Consider the following 19,826-nt stretch of genomic DNA (forward strand, 5'->3'; position numbering starts at 1 on the left):
GAACAGCATGATCAGTTACATTACTCTGTGGGAGGGAGAACAGCATGGTAGTTAAAGCTTGAACTAAAATCAGACAGCTTAAAATTCTAGCTCTGCCATTTACTAGCTGTATGGTCTTGGCAAGACACTTAACTCTCTGGGCCTCCATTTCACTTATAAAATATAGGTTGACAGTATCTACCTTATAAGTTATTTGAATGGAATGATATAATGCACTTAGATAGTGGGGTCCATAGTGTTTAATAAATACTAGGCATTATCATCATCACCATCATTAGGCATGAGTCAAGACTGCTCTAATAGCAACACATAAAAAATATTAGCAAGGGAAAAGGCATGGAGAAAGAAAAGACTGTCTAGGAGCCTACTAGGATATCAAAGTAATCGCAATGGGAATGAAGGAAGGAATACAAGAGATTCATTAGACACAAAACTGACATGACTTGGCAACAGACTGGATGTGGTCGCCACAGAGATCAAATCAAAGGTGAGCCTCAGAATTCCAGCTTGGGTAACTGGAAGAATTCATCTATTCCTTCAGATAGCATTTTCAGAGTAACTGCCACGTGCTAGGTGTTGATATAAAGGCAGAGTCCCAGAACATCAGAGAAGAAGTATAGAAACTGGCTTGATAAGAGGTTTCAAGGAGACCCCACCTCAAAAAAAAAAAAAAAAAAAAAGCAACAGCGAGGTTTCACTTCAGACAGCCTGAGCTCCAGGTGTCTACCCCAGGATATCTAAGTAGAAATGTTTAGTGATCAGCAGAGAGAAGTAGCAGGACTGGGCTCTAGAGAAAGCAGAGCCAGAAAGGGAGAAGAGACCTCTGAAACAAGAAGGCTGAAGTAACCAAGTATGAAAATAATAAAGTAGACTAACAAGTAGAATGAAATAAGAGGGAAAAAGCTGAGAAAGAATCTTTGGAAAATAGAAAAGACACAATAAGACAGAAGAGGAGAAATAAAAAACATCGTCATTGAGGAAAGACAATAACCTTGCAGAAAAGAGGTGGCAATGGTGCAAAATACTGAAGAGAGACATGGGGGTAAGGCCTATTACAAACATGTTGAGTGTACTGACCAAAAGATTCCTGGTGACCTCTGACAACAGTACAGGAAAGCAGCAAGGGCAAAATATCTGACTGCAGGAGATATTAGAAACCAGAGGCTAGGCTGAGTGAGTGGCCAATGCCTGTAATCCCAGCACTTTGGGAGGATGAGGCAAGGGGACCACTTGAGACCAAGAGTTTGAGACCAGCATGGACAACATGGTGAGACCCCGTCTCTACCCAAAATATAAGTTAGCCAGGTGTAGTGGCTCATGTCTGTCATCCCAGCTACTTGGGAGGTTAAGGCAGAACAATCACTTGGACCCAGGAGGCAGAGGTTGCAGTTAGCCGAGATCCATTGCACTCCAGCCTGTGTGACAGAGCAAGACTCTGTCTCCAAAAAAAAAAAAAAGAAAAGAAGAAAAAGAAGCAAGGTATAAAGCCTAGACCCAGACAGGACAGGACAGGACAGGACAGGACAGGAGATTAAGGGTGCTGCACATAAAAAGAAGACCCAGGAGAAGATCCAATATGGCCAATTAGGAGCAGTTCAGGATTGCAGCTCCCAGTGAATGCCCAGAGGGTGAGTGGACGCCACATTTCCAGGTGGATTTTTATTGTCCACAGACCAGGAGATTCCCAGGCGGAGGAGCCCCATGGGTCGCCAGCGTGGCCGTTTTGCTGGCGCCCCAGCGCTGTGGTTCTCTATACAAAATACACTGGTTTGGGTGCCCTTTTAGCTGGCGAGTGGAGCTCCAGGAAGGCAGAGTCGCCCATTCATCTGAATAAAAAAAAGGGGACTGAAACAGGGAGCCAGGCCAGGAGATTCCCAGGTAAAAAAGCACCACGAATCTCAGTGCCACTGTTTCAGCCAGCACAGTGGGTGGCCACATGGGCAATTACACAGATCCCGGCACCTTTTCAACAGGCGACTGGAACACCTGGGAGAGAGTCGACCATTCAACTAAAAAAAAAAAAGGCTCTGAGGCAGCGAGCCAGCTGATCAGGCTCGGCTGGTCCCACCCCCCCAACAAAAAAAACCAGCAATTGGAAATGATCTGGGTTGAGTTTCACAGCAATCACAGCTGAACCCAGGACGGTCCAACTCTGTGGGGGAGGGGCGTCCGCCATTACCGAGGCACTCCACCACTACGGAGGTAGTCCGCCATTGCTGAGGCAGCCTGCCATTGCTGAGGCAACCCGCCATTACAGGGAGAGTTCGTCATCACAGAGGCGGGCCACCATTGCCGAGGCAGTTCTAACTATACCCATATAAACAGGACTGCAGAGAAGTTCACATGGCAGCTGGGAAGAGCCCACAGCAGCTCAGCAAAGCCTCTGCAGGCAGACAGTGACTAGGCTGCCTCCTCGCTGGGCAGGGAAGCCCTGATAAAAAGGCAGCAGCACAACAGAAACTCATAAATAAAGCCCTAACTACCCAGGACAGAGCACCTGGGGGAAAAAAAAGGGGTTTATGAGTTCTGCTGCAGCAGACTTAAACGTACCTGCCCAGCAGCTCTAAATGAACAATGGAGATCACAGCTCAGCACTTGAGCTCCTATGAAGGACAGACTGTCTCCTCAAGCAGCTCCCTGACCCCCGTATATCCAAAGAGTCACCTCATAAAGGAGAGCTCAGACTGACATTTGGTGGGTATCCTTTTGGGACAAAGATAGTAGAAGAAGAAACTGGCAGCAACCCTTACTGTTCTGCAGCCACTGCAGGTGATCCCCAGGCAAGCAGGGCCTGGAGTGGATCTCAGCAGTCCTAGAGCAGAGGGGCCAGACTGTTAGAAGGAAAACTAAGAAACAGAAGGAAATAACTTCATCATCAACAAACTGGACATCCACTCAGAGACCCAATCTGAAAGTCAACAACTACAAAGACGACAGGTGGATAAATCCACAATGATGGGAAGAAACCAGCACAAAAAGGATGAAAGCACCCCAAACCAGAAGGCCTCTCCTCCTACAAGGGATCACAACTCCTCACCAGCAAGGAACAAGGCTAGATGGAGAATGAGTGTGATGAATTGACAGAATCAGGCTTCAGAAGGTGGGTAATAAAAAACTTCTGTGAGCTAAAAGAACATGTTCTAACCCAATGCAAAGACACTAAGAACCTTGAAAAAAGATTTCACGAAATGCTAATGAGAATAGACAACTTAGAGAGGAATATAAGTGAACTGATGGAGCTGAAAAACACAACATGAGAACTTCGCGAAGCATGCACAAGTTTCAACAGCCGAATTGACCAAGCAGAAGAAAGGATATCAGAGGTAGAAGATCAACTCAATGAAATAAAATGAGAAGGCAAGATTAGAGAAAACAGGGCAAAAAGGAATGAACAAAGTCTCCAAGAAATATGGGACTATGTGAAAAGACCTAATCTACGTTTGATAGGTGTACCTGAATGTGACGAAGAGAATGAATCCAAGCTGGAAAATACTCTTCAGGACATTATTCAGGAAAACTTCCACAACCTAGCAATGCGGGCCAATATTCAAGTCCAGGAAATACAGAGAACACCACAAAGATATTCCTCAATAAGAGCAACCCCAAGGCACATAATCATCAGATTCACCAGGGTTGAAATGAAGGAGAAAATGCTTAAGGGCAGCCAGAGAGAAAGGTCAGGTTACCCACAAAGGGAAGCCCATCAGACTCACAGCAGATCTCTCAGCAGAAACCCTACAGGCCAGAAGAGAGTGGGGGCCAATATTCAACATCCTTAAAGAAAAGAACTTTCAACCCAGAATTTCATATCCAGCCAAACTAAGCTTCATAAGTGAAGGAAAAATAAAATCCTTTGTGAACAAGCAAGTACTCAGAGATTTCATCACCACCAGGCCTGCTTTACAAGAGCTATTGAAAGAGGCACTACACATAGAAAGGAACAATCAGTACCAGCTACTCCAAAACCATACCAAATGGTAAAGAGCATCAACACAATGAAGAATCTGCATCAACTAACAGGCAAAACAGCCAGCTAGCATCAAAATGGCAGTAACAAATTCACACATAACAATATTAACCCTAAATATAAATGGAATAAATGCCTCAATCAAAAGACACATACTGGCAAATTGGATAAAAAGCCAAAACCCATTGGTGTGCTGTATCCAGGAAACCCATCTCACATGCAAGGATACACAAAGGCTCAAAATAAAGGGATGGAGGAAGATTTACCAAGCAAATGGAGAGCAAAAAAAAGCAGGAGTTGCAATTCTCGTCTCTGATAAAATAGACTTTAAAGCAACAAAGATCAAAAGAGACAAAGAAGAACATTACATAATAGTAAAAGGATCAATGCAACAAGAAGAGCTAACGATCCTAAATATACACGCACCCAATACATGAGCACCCAGATACATAAGGCAAGTTCTTAATGACTTAGAAAGAGACTTAGACTCCCACACAATAATAGTGGGAGACTTTAATACTCCATTGTCAATATTAGACAGATCAACTAGACAGAAAATTAACAAAGATATCCAGGACTTGAACTCAGACCTGGAACAAGCAAACCTAATAGACATTTACAGAACTCTCCACCCCAAATCCAGAGGATATACATTCTTCTCAGCACCACATCACACCTACTCTAAAATTGACCACATAAATGGAAGTAAATCACTCGTCAGCAAATGCAAAAGAACAGAAATCATAACAAACAGTCTCTCAGACCACCGTGCCATCAAGTTAGAACTCAGAATTCAGAAACTAACTCAGAACCGCACAGCTTCATGGAAACTGAACAACTGGCTCTTGAATGTTGACTGGATAAACAATGAAATGAAGGCAGAAATAAAGATGTTCTTTGAAACCAACGAGAATGAAGACACAACATACCAGAATCTCTGGGACACATTTAAAGCAGTCTCTAGAGGAAAATATATAGTAGTAAGTGCCCACATGAGAAACAAGGAGAGATCTAAAATTGACACCCTATTGTCAAAATTGAAAGAGCTAGAGGAGTAAGATCAAAAAAACTCAAAACCTAGCAAAAGACAAGAAATAACTAAGATTAGAGCAGAACTGAAGGAGATAGAGACACAAAAAACCCTTCAAAAAAATCAATAAATCCAGGAGCTGGTTTTTTGAAAAGATCAACAAAATAGACCACTAGCCAGATTAATAAAAAAGAAAAGAGGGAATAACCAAATAGATGCAATAAAAAACGATAAAGGGGATATCACCACAGATTCCACAGAAATTCAAACCATCATCAGAGATTATTGCAAACAACTCTACGCACATAAACTAGGAAACCTGGAAGAAATGGACACATTCCTGGACACTTGCATCCTCCCAAGCCTAAACCAGGAAGAAGTCGAAACCCTGAATAGACCAATAACAAGGTCTGAAGTTGAGGCAGCAATTAAGAGCCTACCACCCAAAAAAAGCCCAGGTCCAGATGGGTTCACAGCCGAATTCTACCATACATACAAAGAGGAGCTGGTACCATTCCTTCTGAAACTATTCCAAATAATCCAAAACGAGGGAATCCTTCCCAAATCATTTTATGAGACCAACATCATCCTGATACCAAAACCTGACAGAGGCTCAATAAGAAAAGAAAACTTCAGGCCAATATTCATGATGAGCATAGATGCAAAAATCTTCAATAAAATACTGGCAAACCGATTGCAACAGCACATCAAAAAAAAAAGCTTATCCACCATGATCAAGTAGGATTCATCCTGGGGATGCAAGGCTGGTTCAACATATGCAAGTCTATAAATGTAATTTACCACATAAACAGAACCAAAGATAAAAACCATATGATTATCTCAATAGATGCAGAGAAGGCCTTTCACAAAATTCAACAGCCCTTTATGCCAAAAACCCTCAATAAACGAGGTATTGACGGAACGTATCTCAAAATAATAAAAGCTATTTACGACAAACCAACAGCCAATATCATACTGAATGGGCAAAAACTGGAAGCATTCCCTTTGAAATCTGGCACTAGACAAGGATGCCCTCTCTCACCACTCCTATTCAATATAGTACTGGAAGTTCTAGCCAGAGCAATCAGGCAAGAAAAAGAAATAAAGGGTATTCAAATAGGAAAGGAGGAAGTCAAATTGTCTCTATTTGCAGATGACATGTGTTGTGGTCCGTGAGATCGGCAAGTCTGCCGGGGCTCTCTTGACCAGCATGAGGGTCCCAATACCTGGAAGAGAGAGTGCACGGAAGAAAAGAATGACAGAAAGAATGGGGTCTGGAGGACTGACATAGGCAATGCCCAAGTCAGCAGTTTATTCTCGTGCACAAGAGTTTATATATGTTGTTACATACAGCAACTGACATAAGTCCCATTGTGAAGGTATTCATCAAAGGGGAACAAAAAGTTACAAAGTACTCAGAAAAAGGGGTAGCATGTGGGATTATGTAAACGTCACTGAACACAAAACAAACAAAAGATTCTTATCCCATAAAGATTCTTATCCTCTTATCGATAACTACAGTTATAGTAAGTAACATCAAGGCAAGCTTATCAATAACTACAGTTACAGTAAGTAACATCAAGGCAAGCTTATCAATAACTACAGTTACAGTAAGTAACATCAAGGCAAGCAATAATTTGAGGGGTAGCAATTTTCTAGTAACATGTGAGCGATCACAGGATTTAGTGAATGCAGGTAAACAGAGTCATAAAACCAGCCCAGAACGGGAACTTCAAGGGAGACAATAGTCTCGTAAATGGTCACGCAGGCCTCACCCAGACATGCCATTAGCTCAGTGGATCAAGAATAGACTTCTGCAAACTCAAGCCTCTTTCACTTCCTTCTTTTCCTCAGCTCGACTGCCCTAAGCAGGGGGAGAATATGTCCGGGCTCTAACTCCGTAATGGCGGAGACACTGAGGGGTCTCTACGCTGCTGGAGTGATCCCCATAGACATGATTGTGTATCTAGAAGACCCCATCGTCTCAGCCCAAAATCTCCTGAAACTGATAAGCAACTTCAGCAAAGTCTCAGGATACAAAATCAATGTGCAAAAATCACAAGCATTCCTATACACCAACAACGGACTTAAAGAGAGCCAAATAAAGAACGAACTCCCATTCACAATTGCTACAAAGAGAATAAAATACCTAGGAATACAACTAACAAGGAACGTAAAGGACCTCTTCAAGGAGAACTACAAACCACTGCTCAACAAAATAAGAGAGGACACAAACAGATGGAGAAACATTCCATGTTCATGGTTAGGAAGAATCAATATCGTGAAAATGGCCATACTGTCCAAAGTAATTTACAGAATCAATGCTATCCCCATCAAGCTACCAATGACCTTCTTCACAGAACTGGAAAAAACCACCTTAAACTTCGTATGGAATCAAAAGAGAGCCCGCATAGCCAAGTCAATTCTAAGCCAAAAGAACAAAGCTGGAGGCATCACACTACTGGACTTCAAACTATACTACAAGGCTACAGTAATCAAAACAGCATGGTACTGGTACCAAAACAGATATAGACCAATGGAACAGAACAGAGGCCTTGGAGGCAACACAACATATCTACAACCATCCGATCTTTGACAAACCTGACAAAAACAGGCAACGGGGAAAGGATTCCCTGTTTAATAAATGGTGTTGGGAAAACTGGCTAGCCATGTGCAGAAAGCAGAAACTGGACCCCTTCCTGACACCTTACACTAAAATTAACTCCAGATGGATTAAAGACTTAAACATAAGACCTAACATCATCAAAACCCTAGAAGAAAATCCAGGCAAAACCATTCAGGACATAGGCGTAGGCAAGGATTTCATGACCAAAACACCAAAAGCATTGGCAACAAAAGCCAAAATAGACAAATGGGACCTAATCAAATTCCACAGCTTCTGCACGGCAAAAGAAACAGTCAGAGTGAATCGGCAACCAACAGAATGGGAAAAAATTTTTGCAGTTTACCCATTTGACAAAGGGCTGATATCCAGTATTTACAAAGAACTAAAATAGATTTACAAGAAAAAAACAAGCCCATTCAAAAGTGGGTGAAGGATATGAACAGACACTTTACAAAAGAAGACATACATGAGGCCAACAAACATATGAAAAAATGCGCACCATCACTGGTCATTAGAGAAATGCAAATCAAAACTACATTGAGATACCATCTCATGCCAGTTAGAATGGCGATCATTAAAAAATCTGGAGACAACAGATGCTGGAGAGGATGTGGAGCAATAGGAACACTTTTACACTGTTGGTGGGAGTGTAAATTAGTTCAACCATTGTGGAAGACAGTGTGGTGATTCCTCAAGGACCTAGAAATAGAAATTCCATTTGACCCAGCAATTCCATTACTGGGTATATATCCAAAGGATTATAAATCCTTCTACTATAAGGACACATGCACACAAATGTTCACTGCAGCACAGTTTACAATAGCAAAGACCTGGAACCAAACCAAATGCCCATTGATGATAGACTGGACAGGGAAAATGTGGCACATATACACCATGGAATATTATGCACCCATCAAAAACGATGAGTTCGTGTCCTTTGTAGGGACATGGATCAACCTGGAAACCATCATTCTCAGCAAACTGATACAAGAACAGAAAATCAAACACCGCATGTTCTCACTCATAGGCGGGTGTTGAACAATGAGAACATATGGACACAGGGAGGGGAGCACTACACACTGGGGTCTGTTGGGGGGAAATAGGGGAGGGACAGTGGGGGGTGGAGAGTTGGGGAGAGATAGCATGGGGAGAAATGCCAGATATAGGTGAAGGGGAGGAAGGCAGCAAATCACACTGCCATGTGTGTACCTATGCAACAATCTTGCATGTTCTTCACATGTACCCCAAAACCTAAAATGCAAAAAAAAAAAGACCCAAATTCACCTCTTCCCTTTACATATAAAAGAAACTTGTAGTAATAAACTCTGAAATTTACATAGAGCACTGAAGTTTACAGAGAACTTTATATACAATAATTTCTCTACTTTGGATTAGATTTCTATCAATCTATCCTCAAATTCAATGACTTATCTGTCATATCTGATCTGTTAAACCTATTCAATATTTTTTGTTTCAGATATTGTATTTTCAGATGTAAAATTTTCATTTCATTCTTTAGTTTCTAGTTCTCTGCTGAGATGTCCTATTTGTTCACAAATACAATCTTATTTTGATTAACGTCCTTGAGGATAGTCATAATAGCTGCTTTAAATCTTCTCTGCTAAATCCAACCTTTGGCTCATTGTGGGGTTAGTCTCCATTGATTAGGGTGATAGTTTCTGGATTATAGCCTAGATATTGTGATTAATATAACTGACTCTAGATTCTGTAATATTCCTCCAAAGAGTGTCAGTGTTTTTGCTTTTGAAGACAATCACCTCAGCTGGACTTAAACTCCAAGTTCTGTCTCCCCTATGGTGGACAGCAGCTGAAATCTCTGCTCCTTTAGCCTTAAGTGTGCTGTTTGGAGGCTGCTCCGCACATGTAAAGTTCAGGAGTTTGCAAGAAATTCAAGCAGAGTTTATAAACATTGTTGGGGGTTCTGCCACTCCAATATTCTTTCTAGGATTTCCCTCCTCACTTTCCAGCTGCATCATCACCGTGAGCTCTGTGCCCTTTTCAAGAAAGATTACAGGTTGTTACTAGAGTTGTAGCAACCTCCTCATATCACCAACTGGGACCTTATGCCAGTCTAAAAGCTATAAAAATGGAAGCTTACTCATTGCTGTTCTCCCCTTCCAATTGCAGACCTCAATCTAGTTTCTGTAATTCTCAAATGCCATCTAGTAATTTTTAAAACTTTTATTGGCTGGGGCATGGTGGCTCATGCCTGTAATACCAGCACTTTGGGAGGCCAAAGCGGGCAGACGACCTGAGGTCGGGAGTTTGAGACCAGCCTAACCAACATGGAGAAACCCCGTCTCTACTAAAAGTACAAAATTAGCCGAGAGTCGTGGCGGATACCTCTAATCCCAGCTACAAGGAAGGCTGAGGCAGGAGAATCACTTGAACCTGGGAGGCGGATGTTGCAGTGAGCCAAGATCGTGCCACTGCACTTCAGCCTGGGCAACGGGAGCAAAATTCTGTTTCAAAAAAAAAAAAAAACAACTTTTATCAAGTTTATTGTTATCTGCAGGAAATTGTCCTGATAGCAGCTATTCAACAATTCCCCTTCCTCCCACCTTTTTTTTAAGTGAAAGCAAGTTTAGTACAAAAGTAAAGGAACAGCCGAGTGCGGTGGCCCGTGCCTGTAGTCCCAGCTACTCCAGAGGCTGGGGCTGAAGGATTGCTTGAGCCCAGGAGTTCTGTAGTGCGCTATGCCGATAGGGTGTCCACACTAAGTTCGGCATCAACATGGTGACCTCCCGGGAACGGGGGACCACCAGGTTGCCTAAGGATGGGTGAACTGGCCCAGGTCGGAAACAGAGCAGGTCAAAACTCCCGTGCTGATCAGTAGTGGGATCACGCCTGTGAATAGTCACTGCACTCCAGGGCAACATAGTGAGACCCCCATCTCTTAAAAAAAAAAAAAAAAGAAAGAAATAAAAGCATGGCTACTCCATAGGCAGAACAGCCCTGGACTCAACCATTACTGTTTATCAGCCATTCTAAAAAGCTGTGGTCTCAAGATCCACTTATACTCTTTAAAAAGTATTACAGATTGTGGGTCAGGTGCGATGGCTTACGCCTGTAATCCTAGTACTTTGTGAGGCCAAGGTGGGCAGATCACGAGGTCAAGAGATTGACACCAACCTAACCAACATGGTGAGACTCATCTCTACTAAAAATAAAAAAATTAGCTGGGCGTGGTGGCACGTGCCTGCAGTCCCAGCTACTTGGGAGGCTGAGGCAGGAGAATCACTTGAACCCAGGAGGTGGAGGCTGTAGTGAGCTAAGATGGTGCCGTTGCACTCCAGCCTGGTGACAGAGACTCTGTTTCAAAACACAAAACAAAAAAAAACCCTGCAGATTGTGAAGAGCTGTTTATATAGATTATATTTATCAATATTTACCATATTCAAAATTAAATTTTAAAATATTTATTTAAAATAGCAATAATAAACCCATTACATATTAACATGTTTTCCTAAAAATTTTTTTTTCAAAAATAATTGAGAAGAGTGGTATTAATTTACATTTTGCAATCCTCTTTAATATCTGGCTTTAACAGATACAGCTGGACTCTCTTATCTGATTCTGCATTCAATCTGTTGTTATATGTTGTTTTGGTTCAAGTATATTGAGAATCTGGTCTCCTATAAGGGAGATCCTTATTGACCCATGAAACCTTCAGTGGATCCTTGGACTACACTTTGAGAACTACTGCCCTACACTATTTTTTTTTTTTTTTTTGAGATGGAGTTTCACTCTTGTTGCCCAGGCTGGAATGCAATGGCGCAATCTTGTCTCACCACAACCTCCCCATCCCGGCTTTAAGCCATTCTCCTGCCTCAGCCTCCCTAGTAGCTGGGATTACAGGCATTCGCCACCACGCCCGGCTAATTTTTGTATTTTTAATAGAGACAGGGTTTCTCCATATTTGTCAGGCTGGTCTCAAACTCCTGACCTCAGGTAATCTGCCCACCTTGGCCTCCCAAAGTGCTGGAATTATAGGCGTGAGCCACTGCGGCCGGCTTTTTTTTTTTTTTTTTTTTTTTTAAATCTTGTGAGGTAGTAGAGCAGGTACTATTACCTCCATTTTATGGCTGAGGAACCACAGGCTCAGAGAAGGCAGGAAACATACCTGAACTCAAACAACTAGCTATTAAATGGTGCTGGTAATACCTTAAGACTGACTTTAAACCCAGGGCCCTTCCTTCAAAACCCCACCTAGAACTTTCAACATTTATACTGATGGCAGATTTTGCAAATATGTTGAATCAAATAAGGGAGTAAACTTTTCAAGTGTATAAAATCAAACAAATTAAATCTATTAAAAAAAAAACACCAATTACACATGAGGTGCATTCAAGCTTGTTTTACATCAGTATTTACCATATTTGAAATTTTAAAAACTTTAAAAATATTTATTTAAAATAGTAATAATAAAACTATTACATATTTTTTTCTAAAAAAATTTTAGAGACCTTTGATGTTTTAATATACCAGATTTTACTTCAAATCAGTAGCTCCATTCCATTGCAAAATTATTAGAACATTGTCTAATACAACATACTTTACAAATTATTAGTTAAGATTTTTGGCCGGGCGCAGTGGCTCACACCTATAATCCCAGCACTTTGGGAGGCCGAGGCGGGTGGATCACGAGGTCAAGAGATCGAGACCATCCTGGTCAACAAGGTGAAACCCTGTCTCTACTAAAAAATACAAAAATTAGCTGGGCACGGTGGCATGTGCCTGTAATCCCAGCTACTCAGGAGGCTGAGGCAGGAGAATTGCCTGAACCCAGGAGGCGGAGGTTGCGGTGAGCCGAGATCGTGCCATTGCACTCCAGACTGGGTAACAAGAGCGAAACTCTGTCTCAAAAAAAAAAAAAAATTTTGTATAGCCTTTGCTTATCATTCTTTGACCTTCTATTTTATTTTCTCTAGTATGTGAAACAGCTAAAGTTCCCCATAAATACAGAAAGAGCTTAGAAGTTACATTTGAGAATTTCTGGTGAGATTCTTTTTTTTTTTTGAGACAGAGTCTCACTCTGTCATCCAGACTGGAGTGCCATCCAGGATGGCGCGATCTTGGCTCACCACAACCTCTGCCTCTTGGGTTCAAGCAAGTCTCCTGCCTCAGCCTCAAGAGTAGCTGGGAGTACAGGCACGTTCCACCACGCCCAGCTAATTTTTTGTATTTTTAATAGAGATGTGGTTTCACGGTGTTAGCCTGGATGGTCTCAATCTCCTGACCTCGTGATCTACCCGCCTCAGCCTCTCAAAGTGCTGGGATTACACGCCTGAGCCATGGTGCCCGGCGAGAATTTCAAGATGTGAGAGAAATTATGGAAAAATAATGTATCATTTTATTATACTTATAAATACTAGAATTAAAATGTAAGAGTGCTACATTTTTGAATGTTTTATCTGTTATCAAAGTGATACGTTATCATAATAGATTTAGCATTGATATGTAAGAGATTACAAAAACCTTCTTTACCTTCTCGACTGTAGTAACTCTGGATTACTTCAAACTAAGATGGAACAACTTTATACTAGTATCTATGTTTAAAGTTAGCTTGATATTCAATATATATCTTTGATTTTTATTTATTTAGAAAAATCTATTGTACTAGATTGGACTCTCAGATCTATGGTAGCCAGCCTGATATCCTGGACTGCACAGCTCTTCATTCTCTCAGGCGGTAAGAATCCTTAATAAAAGAGGAACAAAAAGAGCAAGACAACTGTTTCTGCAGGAAAACAGTCTTAGAAATTTTTTCTGTCAATGCTTACCACTGAGACCTTATGATGAATTATCATTCAGACAAGGAGTCAAGAAAGTTGGCAGAGGAATACGTACAGTTTTTTTGAGCTACTTACTCATGGCTATAAATACAAAGGCAAAAGCAAATATTCCAAGTGCCATATGATAAAAGACTTTATATAGCAACTAACTTTTTAATGGAACTTTCACATGACTGTAGAGGTGTGACATTTAATTACCCAGAGAATGAAAGAATGTTTGTAGAAATCATTTTATCCTGAAACAGAGGCTCTTACTGCTGAATACACTGTAAACCTTCTATGCAGAACTATATTGACCTCTGAGTCCCAACCCAGACTTAGCCCAAACAGAATTGCTAGGGGTGAGGCACAGGATCTTTTTTTTTTTTTGAGATGGAGTCTTGCTCTGTCACCAGGCTGGAGTGCAGTGGCATGATCTTGGCTCGCTGCAACCTCCACCTCCCAGGTTCAAGTGATTCCCCTGCTTCAGCCTACCAAGTAGTTGGTACTACAGGTGCGCACCACCATGCCCAGCTAACTTTTTGTATTTTTTAGGAGAGATGGGGTTTCACCATGTTGGCCAGGATGGTCTCAACCTTGTGACCTCATGATCCTCCCGCCTTGGCCTCCCAAAGTGCTGGGATTACAGACGTGAGACACTTCGCCTGGCCCAGAGATTCTTTTTTAAAAAAGCTTCCCAGGTGATTCTAACATGACACCTCAGTTAAGAACCACTGCCTCATAAGAACAGGGGACCAAGGAAACTCAAGAGAGTACTTCACACACTACAATTACATTGATATTTAAGAGACTATAAAAATCTTCTTTACTTTCCAGATTGTAGTAACTCTGCATTAGTTCAAACTAAGTAAGATAGAACAACTTTATACTAGTCTCTATAAATAAGCAATTTCATAAGAGTGTTCAAAGTGTGGAAATTATGCTGGTTACATTAAATGAACAAATATCAACAACTGTAATTCTAACTTTAAACTAAAATATTGGCCAGATTAAGAAACGAAAGTGCTCCTAAACTGGCAGGATGGGCATGGGTGGGGAGGTGGAGGAATACACTATTTTCAGACTTCTTTTCAAATAGTATTTAGGAAAAAGAAATATTTACTCTCTTACTCCATTACAACTAGATTAGATTTCATAACATCTAAAAATGATACAGAAATTCCAAATCTGAAAATACAGTTTCAGGTAAAATCTGCTGTAATTCCAGACATCTGCTCATTAAGATCTACTGAGAATATCAGCGAAGAGGGTATGAAGTGGACATGGTAGATGAAACAGGAAGAGTAGTTATGCTCTAGAAACCTTTAATGGGACCGGGAAATGTTAGTTTGGGGCCTCCTGCCTGTTGACAGACATAGCCAACCTCCAAGCATCTCTAACTCTCATCTAACCAACATTACACTGTAGGATGCCTGACAGAGCCAAGCACACAAGAATACTAACAACAGTAAGTGCAAATTGTTAACAGACCTTTAAAAAAAATCAGAACTCTGAGAAAAAAAGGAAAAGATTCTTCTTAGTCCATTAAAGACAGACCAAATTTCTGAAAGAAAAAATAAGGTACTCAAAGGACAGGAAAAAGCTGGAAAACGACAATGCTAGTACAGACCTAGAATACAGTACCGACAAGAGTGGCTAAAACTTCTGGATACAGGTAAACAAATATTTTTTTTGCAATAGAACTATACTCCCATGAACACATTACTCAAGTGGGCTAATAAAACCCCTTGCTTAAAGTGCCTGCAATTTTTCAGAAGGAACAAAACATCCACACATAACTGATTTGTAAACAGAGAAGAAATGAATTAGAAAAATAACTGACTTAATACTCTAAGAACTTCTTCTCCAACTTCTTCTCCAAAAAAAAAAAAAAAAAAAAAAAAAAGGGAAAGAAAATTCCTGCTAGCAAAGAGAAAACAGAAGTGTAAATAAATGCCTGTGATCCCAGCACTTTGGGAGGTCAAGGGGGGGGGGTGGATCACCTGAGGTCAGGAGTTCGAGACTAGCCTGGCCAACTTGGTGAAACCCCCTCTCTACTAAAATTACAAAAAGTAGCCAGGTGTGGTGGCAGGTGCCTATAATCCCAGCTACTCAGGAGGCTGAGGCTGGAGAACAGCTTGAACACAGGAGGCGGAGGCTACAGTGAGCCAAGATCACATCACTGCACTCCAGCCTGGGTGACAGAGGTAGGCTCTATCTCAGGAATTAAAAAAAGAAGTATAAATAAATTTAATGAATAATCCTGAAAAGGATGTTTGCTTCACACACTTTCTTCTTCCTCCTCTATCCCTAAGCAGTTCAAGTAGCAAAATCTTTCCTTTCTTAGGGATAATACCATTATTCTGGTTATTTTCAAACCTTATTATTATAATGAATAAATACTATATGCAAGGCCTTGTGCTAAGTGCTCTATATACATTATCTCTTTCAATCCTCACTGTGATGACTAATGTATTATTTTCATTTCCATTTTACAAATAAGGAAAAAACCTAGGCTTAGGACACACAATTAGCAAATGGTATAAAGTGGAGATAAAAAGCCAGGTCTGTCTCCATAGCTTGTGCTAATAAACTGAAGGAGTATTTTCTTAGCTTTCTCTTCTTAAAAGACTGAAGTTCACATGCTATTTGGAATAAATATGCAGAAAAGGGACACAGGAAGTGGTGTAGTAAGAAGCACTATAATTTATCAAGATAAGAGCACCTGCACTGCTTTTTTAAAACAAGGAAAAAACCTGCAATCATATAAAACCCCCAAGTCTTTTCTACCCTGTTACTGCTAAAATGGACAAGTTGGTCAGGCACCAGCTACGGACGGTAGTAAATAAATCACTTTGGTTCAGTGGTGGGGAGGGCATTATGCAACACTTCCCAGCACAGCCCTGGCCAGGATATTTTACGGCCAAGGCACTTGGGCCCCTCCCCCCCAGCTAGACAGCCTGGCTCCTTCACATTCCCCTCAGGAGATAGGGTGGAAGCTCACAGCTCCACTTTGTAAGGCATAGAGGGCAGCTGAAAGTCCTGCTTGGCCTCTCTGGGCAACCACAGGCGCCAATAAATCAGCCACAGGCGATTCTCATTCCCTTGCTGGCTGAAGCAGGAGCAAGACATAATGCAAAAGAGCACTGATTACTTGAGAGATAAGTGATCTTAAATTCTACTGCAAATGACTACATCACAACGGCCAGGTAATGAGCCTGTTTCTTCAGGCTAGTAACATCAAGACAGTACCATCTCCTTTTTGGTAAAGATACAAAGCTCATCTATGAAAGCGGCTAGTATGAGACTTGGCCCACTGCAACTACTCAGTAAACAGCGGCCCAACTTGGGCAGAATCCATCTCTACTACATGCAAATAAGACATTCAAGGAAGACTGGACAAAAAAGGTGTAGCAGGTTATGTGGTCCCTCTCTGCTTTCTTCCCGACCATACCTTGATATTTCACTGATTCCCAGCTCTCAGAACTAATCTATTCCTTGTTCTATCCCATCAGTGTTCTGTTCCTTATTAAGAAGCTGATGTCCGATCACGGATTCATGATTTACTCTTAACTAAAATATATCCAGATTGTTAAAGAAGACTTTGATGCCTTAACATAAGGAAGCAACCAAGGTTGTAAATGATCATTATTCTTGCAGAGAATAGCAATGAAATTTTGGGGGGGGGGTCCCTGGGGGGTGTAGGCTTTTAGCTGCAAAAATAGGCGGCCTACCTCACCTAGAAATACTATCAACCCCACTATTTCAGAGCCATCACACAGTGGCCATGCCTGCTTTCTCCATGACCTGAATCAACCCAAGTATAATGACCTCCGGCAGATACACTCTCTACAGGTGAGTGGGTTAAACTGGCACTGCAGTCCTGGCATGGTGGAGAGTGCAATCACCAAGGTGTCTGGAGTCTTGGAGTCTAGCTATCAAGAAGCGTAGCTAGCTCCAGCTACATCACGCTCTTCAGGCCTGGTGTCTTCTCTGTAAAACGAGAGGAATGAAACCGATTTTCTATAAGGCACCACCTCTCGGCTCTAAAATTTGAGATTCCAAAGTGTACTTTACCCACTTGACAGACTCTTGTGAGAGAATCAACAGCTCTGCCATAAGGACTTGAGTCTCAAGAGAAAGAATGCTACATTTAATCCCTTAGGAAGATCCAGGCGCTAACTGTGGAAATATGCTAGGTGCTATCAGGTTCCAGGTACTAGGTTGCCTTATGCGCTGCCTCCGCAACTGATAACACCTGATTACTCCAAATAATGCGTGCTAGAGAAGGCGGTGATAAGATGGTGCAAGTTTCAAAAAGAAAAACTGGATTTGCTTAAAACGAGATAAACATAATTTGAAGATAAAAAAGAAATCAATTATGAGGGCGGGGCGGAGAGTCTTCTTGCCCTAGAAACTAGATAATCACAAGCTGGGAGTGGAAACAGTAGCTGCAGCGTCCTCGCAGCATCTGGAAAGTCGCCCACTCATAAGAGGGGTCGGCACCAGACGGGAGACGGCGCAGGCCTATTGGGGGTTCCTGCTGGGGGTCGCACCTGGACCCGTAGCGGGGACGGCTCCGCGCCTTCGCAGCACCCCGTGCGCCACCCAGAATCAGGCCCCGGCGGCTGCTCCGAGGAGCAGCGAAGGGTGGCTTTGGGCATCGTCGGCCCTGCGCTCACTCGCGGGTGCTATTTTCCTCCTGTGCCCTGCCTGACATCTCAATCGGACCAAAAACACCCCTCTCCCCAGCTACTTGCATCTGTCCCGCGACCGGTGAAGCTGCAGGCCGCCGCCCTGGGCGGCTCGCGGCGGGAGGGACTGAACCCAGGACAGCCCACAGGGGCTGGGCCGCGTCGCTTACCCAGACGCCGCCGCGGCGGCAGGCCGACTCCTCCGTGCAGGAGGGGCGGTCTCCCACGCCACGCACGGCAAGCGGTGGCGCCGGCTCACGCACCCCGCGGGCCGCTCTCGCGCGGCTTCCCGCGCCAGGAGCCCGCGATGGCCCCACGTGACCGCGTGCCTAGTTACAGGGGAACGAGGGGCGCTGGGGCCAGGGTGTGCGTGCGTGCGTGCGTGCGTGTGTACGTGCGCGCCATCCCGCCCGCCTGAGTGGCCGGGCGGGGGTCGGCCTGCGCTCTGAGCGCCGCCGCCGCCGCCGCCGCCACCACCACAGTTCGCAGACGTGACTCTGTAGGCGGAAGCGTAGGGACAAGTCTGAGCGTCACAGGCTCCCCACAAACAACCGCGTGACCCGGGGACTTTCCCCAGGGTGTGCAAAAGCACAGGCACCCCCTCAGTTCTGGGGTGAAGGTGGGGGTGGGGAAGGATGCGCCCGCGTGTTCGCTGGGGAAGGGATGAGGGCGCCGGGCCAGGGAGGGCGAGCCGCGGGAGCCTGGGTGGAGAGGCGGGCTAGGCGAGGTGGGGCTTGGCGGGGGAAGTGAGTCAGGGCTAGAGGCGGACAGGCCCGCGGATGGGGGGTGAGGGAGCGCGGGGACTGGGCGACCCTGAACCGACGGGACAGGGTGAGGTTTGCGGAGCACCCGAGGCGGACCGCAAGGGACGGTCAAGCTGTTGGGCCCAACAGGGCAGGGGTCTGACATCTGGACGGAGTGGGAAAGCAGCCTCGCATCCTGCCCTGGGGAGTCGGGAGGAGCCCAGTCCTATCCAGCTGTGCAAACAGGAGGAGGAGCAGGAGATCCCAAGCCTAACCTTGGGAGAGGGGCGAGAGGGGTGGTCAAGCCGCCGTCGCCGCGACGGGCCCCCGCGGTGCGGGTTGCGCCAGCCTCCTAGGAGCCCGACGCAGAAACTTGTTGCAACAAACAGGCGACCGCGGGTGCCCCTAGCAGCCAGCGGCAGAGTGGGTGGGCGGGCGAGAGGGAGGGGAAGGCTGGCGGACGCCGCAGCGAACTGGTGGGCAGACCCGGAGTCGCCGCGTAAGCGGGGCCGGCTCAGTGCGGTGCGGCAGGCGCGGCTGTGCGGCAGCGGAAGTCCTTTGTTGCAGCACAGTCCCTGGCAGAGCCAGAGCCTCTCCGCGCAGCCCAGCCCGAGTGCCGCGCGCCGCCGCCACTGCAGCTCGCGGCCCCTTCGCCTCCGCCCGCCTTTCCCGCGACTGATTTGCCTTAAACTCCCTAAAATCTCCGCAGCTCTGGTTCCTGCTGCGGCCGGTAAGTATTTGCCAGTTGTGGGGCTATTCGCGCAACTTTGACCCGGGCCGGAGGGCGACGGGCCGTGGGCCTGGCGGAGTGCGGGGCCAGAGCGGCGCCGACCCGTGCGGGGAGCCGGAGCGCGGCGGACGCGCTGCGAGGATCCGGCGACGGGCGGCTACCAGGCCGCCTGCTTGCTGCCGGCGCGTCAGGTCCCGGGCTTGCGGCCTCCCCGGGTCGGAGGCGAAGCCCCTACGGAGAC

The 19,826-nt window shown here is 44.4% G+C and overlaps 2 protein-coding genes across 3 annotated transcripts in view; one reads left to right on the forward strand and one right to left on the reverse strand.

The window, feature by feature from the left end:
- Positions 1-18,320, reverse strand: part of ZBTB25 (zinc finger and BTB domain containing 25) — a 36,183-nt gene extending 17,863 nt beyond the window's left edge. Inside the window, exon 1 of the mRNA XM_012464170.2 lies at positions 18,283-18,320. The gene's annotated coding sequence lies outside the window, so the exon portion shown is untranslated. The remainder of the gene's footprint in view (positions 1-18,282) is intronic.
- A 563-nt stretch (positions 18,321-18,883) lies between these two features.
- Positions 18,884-19,826, forward strand: part of ZBTB1 (zinc finger and BTB domain containing 1) — a 29,835-nt gene continuing 28,892 nt past the window's right edge. The window contains exon 1 of one of the 2 annotated variants that reach the window (XM_012464167.3): positions 18,884-18,943. The gene's annotated coding sequence lies outside the window, so the exon portion shown is untranslated. Of the gene's footprint in view, positions 18,944-19,415; positions 19,586-19,826 lie in introns of those variants that run through there. The other variant, XM_012464165.2, reaches the window with a different exon arrangement.

This window comes from Aotus nancymaae, unplaced genomic scaffold, assembly GCF_030222135.1.
Source record: "Aotus nancymaae isolate 86718 unplaced genomic scaffold, 86718_ANA_hifiasm-v0.15.2.pri h1tg000011l, whole genome shotgun sequence".
NCBI classification, from domain to species: domain Eukaryota; kingdom Metazoa; phylum Chordata; class Mammalia; order Primates; family Aotidae; genus Aotus; species Aotus nancymaae.